Raw genomic sequence first — 11,318 nt, forward strand, 5'->3', positions numbered from 1 at the left:
TCTGTTAGAACTTCATTCCAAGTTATTACAGCAGGTTTTACACATATTTCTTTGGAAGTTATGGTCAATACACCTCATTTAAATGAAAGTATACCTCATTTTTGAGTTAACAGTCCTCCCAGGTCAAAATTGACCCTAGGATAACAATAGGGTTAACTCAGTGGTTTCTCACCTTGTCCTTGTTGTTTTCCTGTTGACCATGCAACTTTTATCCGTCTGGGTCAAAATTGATCCGGTTTGGTTTGACTGTTTATAACGCATAAGGTATAAATTATCACCCAATTCTGTGTTAGACCTTTTTTTAGCTAACTTCATTCCAACTTATTACCACAGGTTTTACACATATTTTTTGGAAATTACGGTCAATAGGCCTATTTTAAATGAAAGTATACCTAATTTTGTCCTCCCAGGTCAAAATTTACAGGACGGTTAACAGAATGTACCATGACACTGTAGTGAAATTGTTCTTGTTTTTACTAGTTATTGGGCAAATACTTGGTAATTAGGAGACTGTAGAGGCAATGGTTACTGATTTGTGTTTGAATAAAAGGTATGTGTTGCTGCTAATTGAATTGAAGTTTTTTTCTCTTATCTGTTGTTCATTCATTTCAGCACCAGGAACAGTTTCACATGGCATGGGTAAATTCATGTTCATGTTGTTTCTCTTGGACTTAATTAGGCTTTACTGTTCTATCTATGATAGGTTTCTTTAACATGCATCTAAGTTTCCAAAGCAATCTTCAAATTGACTATTTCAGTACAGTGAAACCCTAATGTGAGGTAGAGAGTGGTCAAGGTTTTTCATTCCAAGTTAAAATTGGATGAAATGTATTCTGTATTTCAAGGGAGTGTTCAAGGAGCATCCCAGGCTACATCCCACTTCAATGTCCCACATAACCCCAATACTGTGTATACTCTGTATGCGTGTGTGTGTGGCTGTGTGGGCATCTTTAGTAGTGAAGTTAACAAAAGCAATACAGTAGCACTGCTGTAGTGGTTGCATGTTGCTGTTAATGAGCTTCAAATTAGGCTTGTTTGAAGTTTTAAAAAATCCTCTAGATGAAAGAGACATGTAACAGCATAATGTGAGATGGAATGGAATCCACAAGCAATGCATTTTTAACAACTGAAGCCTCATTTAAAAAAAAAAAGTTATACATTGCATCAAGTGACTTTCATAAACAAAACAATAGAAAACACTTTGAATTACCACAAATTAACGAGGTGGCTGATTGTATAGTATATGTATATCACACGTCTATTGTGTTTCTTTCTTTAAACCACATGGAACATAAGGCCGCAGGCTTTTTCCAGTTCTAAAGACAGACTTAAGTGATGCCTCAGCACAGCTGACCAGGTCCTGTTACTGCAGATAATTTAGCACCCAAAACCACTGCTGTTTCAATTTTATGCTTTTCTACACACACCTCCTTCCTTTTTTTTTTTAAGGACTGACTAAACTAAATGTGCCCAAATTGAAGCAATCTTTGTAAATACAATTTTGCTCATATCCATGGCTTTGAAGACCAGAAGAGACACATTAGCTCACCAGTATTTTAACTTTTTGTAACATCTGTGTTCATATTTGCTTCATTTAATATTAGTGAGAGCAGTGTCAATAGGAAAGCAGATTCCAAAATCTGAATAAAGGAGACATATTAAGTTATCTATATTTGTTCTTTTAGTTTGTACTGATTGTATTTAAAACCCTGTTAAACAAAAATGGCTATGATGTATATTTTAGATTTCATTAAATCATTAAAGCATTAAAACATCTCCCCAGGAAATAAAATTGCATATACACATAGTATTCAAATGTAAATGTGTGCATGTGAACACTACATCAGTATAACTCTTGATTTGGGCTGAAGAATCGATCGAAAAGAGACTGAAGATTCTATCAAGGTTTACTCATTCTCAAAACAAACGTGCTGCTGTGTGGTAAAGATGAGTGTAGTGGCTTATGTATTGCTAAACATTAGTTTTCCTCCTTTAGTTGTTTAATCCTGTTTTACAGCCCACTCCTGCGACATTATGGAGTGTATTTCTCACATTTAAGATTTAATCTAATCATCACATTTAAAAGAAAATTAATTACTTTGATTAACAACACAAGTAGGCAGAGTCTTGAATCAGACAGTTGCAATTTGCCCTTTTATACTGGTTGACTACCACACGGTCATATGTGAGCTTGTATGGGTTCAAACCAGGAAAATGTCAAATAGTGACATCTGTAGTTTGTTATTACTTGCAATTAGTGCCAAATAGCAATTCTTCTGTTGGTAACATTACTATTCATGATAGCAAACTCTCCTTTGTATCACTTTTCAAACTGATAATACATTTGGCAAAACTTTCTATAATTCAATGTCATTTTTATATAAAAATGATGTATGTCCACCCATGAAGCTAAAAATATATATCAAATATCCCAAAACAACTATGTACATCCAGGCTAGTATGAGCCATGAATGGAAGAGACATCATCTGCCATCCTAAACTATGCTGTCCAGGTGTTAGTGGTCATACAGAATTCATGAAAACCTCAACAACTACCAATAAAAAGAACAAGATTTAGTGCCTCAAACAAATACTTTAATTTCTGAAGTAATTTATTGAAACCGTTAAAAGTAAAAAATAAAATAAAAAAAGTTTAAGGTAATAAATGCATACACGTATACAACAACTTTGCAGTCAACAGTAGCTGCATTGTTTCTATGATCAACACCATCCAAATGTTTGACTGCATACTTCATGCACACTTCCAGCTGTCGCACTTCCGCGCCTGGCCAGGTTGTCTCCTGGGGGAGTGATAGTGTGGGAGAGAGGTGTTAAAGCCCAGCTTGGGTAATTAGATCTGTGTGCGGAGCTAGTGGTGGAGGCTTCAATACACCACCATCCCAACCAGCAGGAGTCCTGTTCCAGAGTGGGGATACACTGTCTGTGCCTGGATTGCATCAGCTCAAATGTGTATTGCAGTTTACATAGTATTGAACAGAACTACAAAATCCTACATCTTGCCAATCTCTTCCTAATGTTGAATATTCTGGTGACTCTGCTCCTAAATGTGTCTTCTACATCACATCCCAATGTCATCATCTTTTACATCTACAGTCCTGTTCACATTCCAAATCGTAAATGGACTTATACTTATACTTGTATAGCACTTTTCTAGTCTGTTTGACCACTCAAAGCACTTTTACACTACACACACACATTCATACACTGATGGCAGGGGCTACCACATAGGGTACCAACCTGCTCATCAGGAGGAGACTAACATTCGCACACTGTTGGTGCAGCTATCGGGAGCAATTTGGGGTTAAGTTTCTTGCCCAAGGACACATGGACGTGGACTGGAGGAGCCGGGAATCAAATGGCTGATCCACTCTACCTGCTGAGCCACAGCTGCCCAAAGCTTTCCAAAGCTTCTCTCAGTTTAAAGTGTGTTCCACCATCCCTAATATATTCTGTGTCCAATGTTGCGTCCATTCCACCTGCGCATGTGCTGGATTTACTCTTTGTGCCTTGCATGAAATGTCTTTGTGTAGTAACTACACTCTGTCTCTCCATACTATTCTTTAATTTGCACTTATTTGTGATTAATAGTGGTAATAATAATATATGTATGAAATAGGGACTGGCTAAATGATTTGACCACATGTGGGCTTCATAATTAGTCTACACTTAAAGCCTTTCAAAGTCCTTAACTCCCACATGGTTAATTTGATTTTATGCACAATTTGCACACATCTTGACTTTTCTCAAATGAGACAACTGGACTATTAAAGCCCTTTTGTCGCCAAAATGGCTTGGCCCCTTTAGTAGCCTAAATCCAGCACACCAGGTTGCTGGACTCAACCCAGACACGTGACGAATAATGTGCCAGAATCAGCTCAAGTACAGGACTCTGATCACAGGTGCCAAATCTGTTCCAAGTGCTGATAACTGGAGCTGACTGTCAGCCCAAGTTGGCTCAAGTCCACACCACCAAAATCTAGCCAAATCTTGCTTGGAAGCCAAATACAGGCCAGAACTGACTTGGACACACAACTTGGTCCCGAATCTAGGCAGAGCCACAATCATCCTGACACAGCTGGCCTGTTGGGTAGAAATAAAAGAATAAAAGCATGAGTGATGATCACTTGACTGAACATCAAATACAGTCAGTGCCCATTAAGTCATCTCGGCCTATTATCGCGCCAAAGTGTGTAATACACCTGCCAGGCGGTCGTGCCAGTGTCATGTTTTTCCTCACTTAGGCTTGAAAAGTACACATGTGTATACTTAGTGCCAACAAATCCATCTAGCCTCTGTAGTAATTATGACTCAGAGAAGTGACACAGTTCAGATGACATCTGTATATGGTGACAGATTTCCATACTAGAAGGAGGCCAGTTGGGTGGATGGCTAGATAGTTGGACGGCAAAAAGTTGACATAGTGTCACGTTTCCAACTGCGAGTCAGGACAGTTTAAAAAAAAAAACATAACTATAATCATTGCAGTATTTACTGTTGCCATGACAATGAAGGTTGCCTGTATATTATACCTTTGGGGTGATACCAGGTTGGTCATATGAGATAAGATATTTTATATCAATTTTGACAAAGATGTAGTCAAAAAAACAGAAGATTCACTTTAAAATCACACTAACAATATACAACGAAGACACATATTTGGTGTCCTTCACTCATCAAAGTTTCATTATTAAAGCTGCTCCACTGGTGTATGGAAAATATGTAATGTAATAGGAGTCTCTCATATTTAGGAACCCACTGATAATTATCACCCTACATCTCAACCACCTGCAGCTCCACAGAGCATGTTAGCATCTTTTAGTTTATTGCTTTGGTTTTGTGGCTCACAACTTTTTGTTTTGGTTCACTCTCACTGCTCTAATCAGCCTTGTTTCTAGCTACTGGATGCAGCTGTTTTCAGCTGTACCCACTGTATATCACCTGCCCAGAACCATGCACCTCACAAAGAGTAATGGCGCTTTTCCACTACACAGTTCCAGCACGACTCGCCTCGCCTCGCCTCGCCTCGGTTCTTTTTGCGTTTCCACTAGGGAAAGTACCTGGTACCTGGTCCTTTTTTAGTACCTGCTCTGGTGAGGTTCCAAGCGAGGCAAGCCGGTACTAAAATGTGACGTCGACACACTGCTGGCCGCTGATTGGTAGTTGTCGCTGGAAGAGTCATGAGCCGTCCCACACAAGAATCAAACCCGGCATTTTTAAATACCGGTAACAGCGTTACAGCCATACGGCTACATTTTCTTGCTTTGTGTGTGAGAAAAAGCCTCATACACCAGCAAGTACACCACTGCCTCAATGTTTTCCATTGTTTATGTGTTTTGTGTTGCGTATAAAACGAAGTCACGGCAGTTTCGCGGAGCCGTGCTATGACAACCCCGCCCACGTCGAGTAGGTCCTTTTTTGTAATGGAAAAGGAACCGTACCAAGTCGAGGCGAGCCGAGTCGAGGCGTGTCGTGCTGGAACTGTGTAGTGGAAAAGCGCCATTAGTGACTAAGTGGTGAAAAGCTTAGCAGCTAAAGAGCCAGAGATATAACAGTTAGTGGAATCCAACCAGAGTTAAGGGGAGTGAATATTGAGCTTGATGTGCTTAAGTGAATTTAGTATTGAACCTCCTCATAGCTGCCCAGTCCAGGTGGGCCCCATAAGGGTTAAATTTTGGCTGCAAATATGGGTCCCAAGTGGTTTTGTCCGCAGTTTCCATGGTGGCCCCACCTGTGTTTCAGGTGGGGCCCAACTGGGTGAAACCAGGCGGGGAGTTCCGGTCCTCTGAAATGAGGCCAACTAACCAAGTAACTTAAAACTGCATTCTATCAAAAGGCCACCAGGGGGCGACCGTTTTGGTGTCAAAAAGACTTCCGTCTCTATACAAGTCAATGGAGAATTCACCAACTTCTCACTTGATTTATAACCTCAGTAAACGTTTTCAAAATGTGTTTATGGTCTCAATCGCTAGTTTAAAGCCTTCTTCAATGCAGTATGATGTTCATTTGTGAAATTTTGGCCTCCCTGATTTTATATTTGACAATAAAGCAGGGTATGCATTAGGGCGTGGCTATGTCGTGATTGACAGGTTGATTGGTTCACAGTTTCAGGAGGGCGCCTCATGCCCCACCTGATGCCCATATAAGTAGAATCTGTGTTTTTATTTTTCCCAGCATGCACCGGAAAATTTCAAAATGGCGCTGCCCAGATCCAAAACTATTGGCTTCCGAGCAGCAGTCCACAAACCAATGGGTGACGTCACGGATGTTACGTCTATTTCTTATAAACAGTCTATGGGTGAAACCCATGTAGGCCCCATATGTTTGCCCATATGGGATCTAAGTGGGATCAGAATGGACCTTAAATGGAGCCCATTTAGCCAACCCACATGGGCTTCACATGGGCCTATGTTTATGAAACAATATGGGGCCCATACAATTTGCCCTATTTATGTCCATGCCCACTTACATCCCTTATGGGGCTCATACAGTCAGCCCAAGTGGGCTTCACATGTTGGGCCTATGATACTGAAACCAAAGTTCAAGCCTATGCCCACCCAGTACCCACGTAGCCCACATTTAACCCATGTGGGGCCCACGTGGACATGCTTGCTGGGTGGGTAATTGTTAGAGACAAAATACATTAAGAAATTATTGAATTTACAAAGAATTCCAAAAGACTTTTAGTCCTTGTTGTCTATATAGTGGATGCTACACCTGCTTTGATGCAGTTAAACTCAAAAGACCAAACTCGTCCTTTTGTAAGGACCTCTCTGTCTGCCCATTTAAATCGGTGCTCATTCTTAACTGGTGAATAGACTTTGTCATGCAAATCAGAAGTCTGAAACTGTGAATAACAATAATCATCATCTCATCACAGGTATAAGAATAACAAACATCTTTTCTCTGCTGACAAAGGTGATGACTAATCGCACATCAGTTGAGTCTCTGTGCTCACTCATTTCTGCAGGAAACAGATGGACTTCTTGTAATTTGTTGGTAGTGTTGATCACAGCGTGAAAACACCTAAATTCACGATTCAGTACAAACAGAAAATGTTCAGTACATTTTCATGTCCTAGCAATTATCATATTATAATTTTTTGTATTCTATATGTGACAAGTTAAAATGATGATACACTAATAATCTGATAAGTTTAAAAATATTGTAATTTCATGGTCTGTAATAAGATTAAAATGCTGTGATGAGGTTTAAAAAGATCATATGGTCATGAGAAACAATTCATAAGATGTGTTTTAAAATGGGTTAAAAACAGGCGGGGAGTTCTAGTCCTCTGAAATGATGCGAACGCGGAAGTAACTTAAAACTGCATTCTATCAAAAGGCCACCAGGGGGCGACCGTTTTGGTGTCAAAAGGACTTCCGTTTCTATACAAGTCAATGGAGAAATCACCAACTTCTCACTTGATTTATAACCTCAGTAAATGTTTTCAAAATGTGTTTATGGTCTCAATCGCTAGTTTAAAGCCTTCTTCAATGCAGTATGATGTTCATTTGTGAAATTTTGGCCTCCCTGATTTTATATTTGATGATTAAGCAGGGTATGCATTAGGGCGTGGCTATGTCGTGATTGACAGGTTGATTGGTTCACAGGTTCAGGAGGGCGTCATGCTCCTCCTGATGCCCATATAAGTAGAATCCGTGTTTTTTTTTTACCCGGCATGCACCTGAAATGTTCAAGATGGTGCTGCTCAGATCTGAAACTATTCACTTCCTAGCAGCAGTCCACAAACCAATGGGTGACGTCACGGATGTTACATCCACTTTATATACAGTCTATGGTTAAAAACAGTAAAAACTCATGGTATGTTTACGAAGGGTTTAAAAACGCTAAAAAGTCTCTTTAATTCATTCATAGTTTATTTCATTGTTCATTGTTAAAAGTTAGGATGAAACAGTATTATCAGTGATCGACAATGTGGTCTTGATCCGTTAGTCTGAGATCGATTACTCTGGTCTTCAACCACATACTAGGGGAATCGCGGTATTTTCCTCATTACAGTAAACGTTGTTAATGAGGAAACACCACTCTTATCACTGTCGTGATTATTTCTCCCCTTATTCAGGGGCGTAACATATACACCCAGTGACATGAACAGAGGGAAAGAAAAAAAATCATCCAAATATACACCTATTCATATGAACGGTAAATGGTCTGTACTTATACAGCACCTTTCTAGTCTTTTTGACCACTCAAAGCACTTTTACACTACATGTCTCATTCACCCATTCACACACATTCATACACTGATGACAGGGGCTACCACTCAGGGTTCCAGACTGCTCAGCAGGAGGAGACTAACATTCACACACTGTTGGTGCAGCTATCGGGAGCAATTTGATGTTAAGTTTCTTGCCTCACAAACAGTCCATACATTCATACAGATATACCTATATCCACATATATACATTTAACTAAAAAGGAGTGTTTGTTATACCAACTACAGATAAGCAGGACCAACCAAAGATAAAAGGAAAAAAAGGTGTGTCTGTTATAGGGTACTTTTGGGGACACATTTCTGACTTAAGAGTAGTAATTGTCCAAAAGCTGTGTCCCCAGTTGGGAAAAAGCTGTTTTTTGGGTCAGTGGTTATGGGTAGGGTTAGAATAGGTCTCCAGGAAATAAATGTATGTCTATATAATGTGTGTATGTGTGTGTCTGCTCCTCCTCTAAGATGTGAGTATGTCTATATTTGTATTTTCCCAAGGTCTGCATCTGTCCTTTTGTAAATTATTTTATTAAACTGAGTAATTTGATAAATTAATTGATGTCCTCATGTTTCATCCACTAAAACCCACATCTTTTATACACTGTCTGTTCATTTCTTACTCTATAAATTACTCTATTGTTTGCTTTCCTGTATCATTACTTTCCATCTGATAGATTTAAGGGTTTTAGCCAGTTCCTAAGTATTTGCTTCAGTGCTGTGATTCAAGAGTGTTCTATATAAGTGCTGCTTAGAATAATGTATACAGGGTAAATATTTTTTACGTATTTAAAATACACAATACCCGCTATGGCTGAATGCCAAAATGATTTAAAAATGGGAGAGAAAAGGAAATGTGTAAGTGATTGCTTTTGTCTTACCACATTTTCTCCTTTGTTTAATTTATTAGATTTGGCAGTATCACTGGTGATGTTTATGGTTCCCATCATTGCACCCTGTATGAGAAGGCTGGTTGGTCCACTCTCTCAGATTGAGGTGATATGTACTTATTCATCTACAAATCTACAAATGTCATCACTCTTGGTCAGATCAGGCAGTTCTTACAATACACAATCAAATGATTGGTTAACACTCCAAGACTGCTGGAATAAGTTACAGTGCATATTAAAAGTAGATAATCTTATAAATTACCAACAACGTAGAAACAATATTTTAAACCTTTCTTTAACAAAATGCAATATGTAATGTTTTAAGTGAAGAGGTTTTATGTTCTTGCACTTATTGGATGAATGATTGGTGTTTCACTTATCATTACACCTACTCTTATATCGCAACTTTTTTCCCTTTTTTTTTTTTTCTTGTTACTGACATTTTAAACTTTATCACAGTTATCTTTTAGATTATCTGTTCATGAGTGTTTTTATTTTAATTTTATTTCATGTCATTCAGGTCTCTCTTGAAAATTAGATTTTATCTCAATGGGATTACCTGATAAAATAAAGGTTAATAATCAAGGGCCCCTGGGCATTGAAGCTCATGTCCCCCAAACAACGTTTATTTTATTCTGATTGGATAATGCTGCTGTTGGTTGAAAACCTTGTAATTAATATTTTGTTTTGGGCATACTAGGTTTCTAACAGTGACCATAATTATCAACATCACGAAAATGGGTCATGCCTTGAGTCATATTTCTGTAGACTCTACAGAATTTTTTTTTTTACAAAAAAAGAAGAATATTCTAATTCAGTATTGCAGATTTAAACATTTTTGCTTCTTAAGTTCATATGTCAGAACTTTAATTGAGCTTTTTCCTTCGAGATAATACTTTTATTTTGTAAATATAAGTGATCTCTCTGTTTCTTCTGTCAGCAGTTTATCTACTTCTGAGCATCTTCTTTTTTACTTGTACAGTAATAATGCTGTTGGGGTTTGTTTGTGCGTCTCCTCCAGGAGTTTCATTTAAACTTACTCCAGGTGTTGTTTTTTCTTTGCAGATGCATACGCTGTTATTTCTCCTCTCAATTCAGCTTTTGCTCCTTCCCATAAGGTGATCTCTTTGATTTTTCCTGTGTTGTTTAGTTCAAAGTAGTCACTGATGCATTTTTTAAATTATATATTTTTTCTTTTAAGCTTGCAGAAAGGAGTTGTTCATTCTCAATAGATGTTTCCCTTTTTTAAGCATTCTGCTTCACCATTAGGAGAACAGTTGCAAGTTAATATTCCAATAATGAGTTATCTTTCTTAAAACATAAAAAAAGTCATCCAATCTACTCTGAGTGGGATGTCTATAGGAGTCATATATATATATATAATCTGTAGTTGTCCGATACATCTATTAGTCCTGTCTCTGCACATATTCTCTTTTGTATTACAGCTGTTTTTCTGCCTCATGTGTTCCAGCTGTTGAGTCTACATTGGTTATAAGGACAAAGTTAACCTGCAGTGTGGACCTTTAACATATAAATGAACATCCGTTACATTCAAACCCTTGTCGAACGAGTTCAAACAATGCTGATTAAGCCTATCACTGCCAGATATTTGTGTATTTTACAGTACACTGGTGTTTTTAATGAAGAGTCAGGTTTGACATTCTCATGTTGGCCAGATGAAAACATACTGTGCATGCTTTGCTGGCTGAGAAGCTAACTTCCAGTTAACTCTCGGCTAAGTTGAATGGGGATAAAATAATTAAATTCTGATAGTGAAATGATTCATTTCGTAGATTGTGTGATGCTCAAAACCATTTCTCCACTGTATTACAGCTGAAACAGTAGTGACATGTGGAACCTATCATTTAAGCACGTCAACAGTGTTTTTGTAATTACTCTCACTGCCAGAAGGGGGAGACAAAAGTCCAACACTGCAGCTTTAAAGTCCCCATCAATTATATTTATACCTTTCCATCATTACTCACTTTATCATTTGAGTCAGACCCTCAATCTGGGAGATCATAAACATTCATCAGAGATATTTAAGTTGTTTCTATTGTTCCTATGATCAAAACAAACCTTACATCCTTGTCCTGTATACAGTTTACCTTTTCAAAAGGAGTACTAGCAACGCCCTTCTTGTTGAGCTATATAAGGATGAAAATACTTGTGCATTTGTTGTT

The sequence above is a fragment of the Scomber scombrus genome, chromosome 2, assembly GCF_963691925.1.
Source record: "Scomber scombrus chromosome 2, fScoSco1.1, whole genome shotgun sequence".
In the NCBI taxonomy this organism is placed as follows: domain Eukaryota; kingdom Metazoa; phylum Chordata; class Actinopteri; order Scombriformes; family Scombridae; genus Scomber; species Scomber scombrus.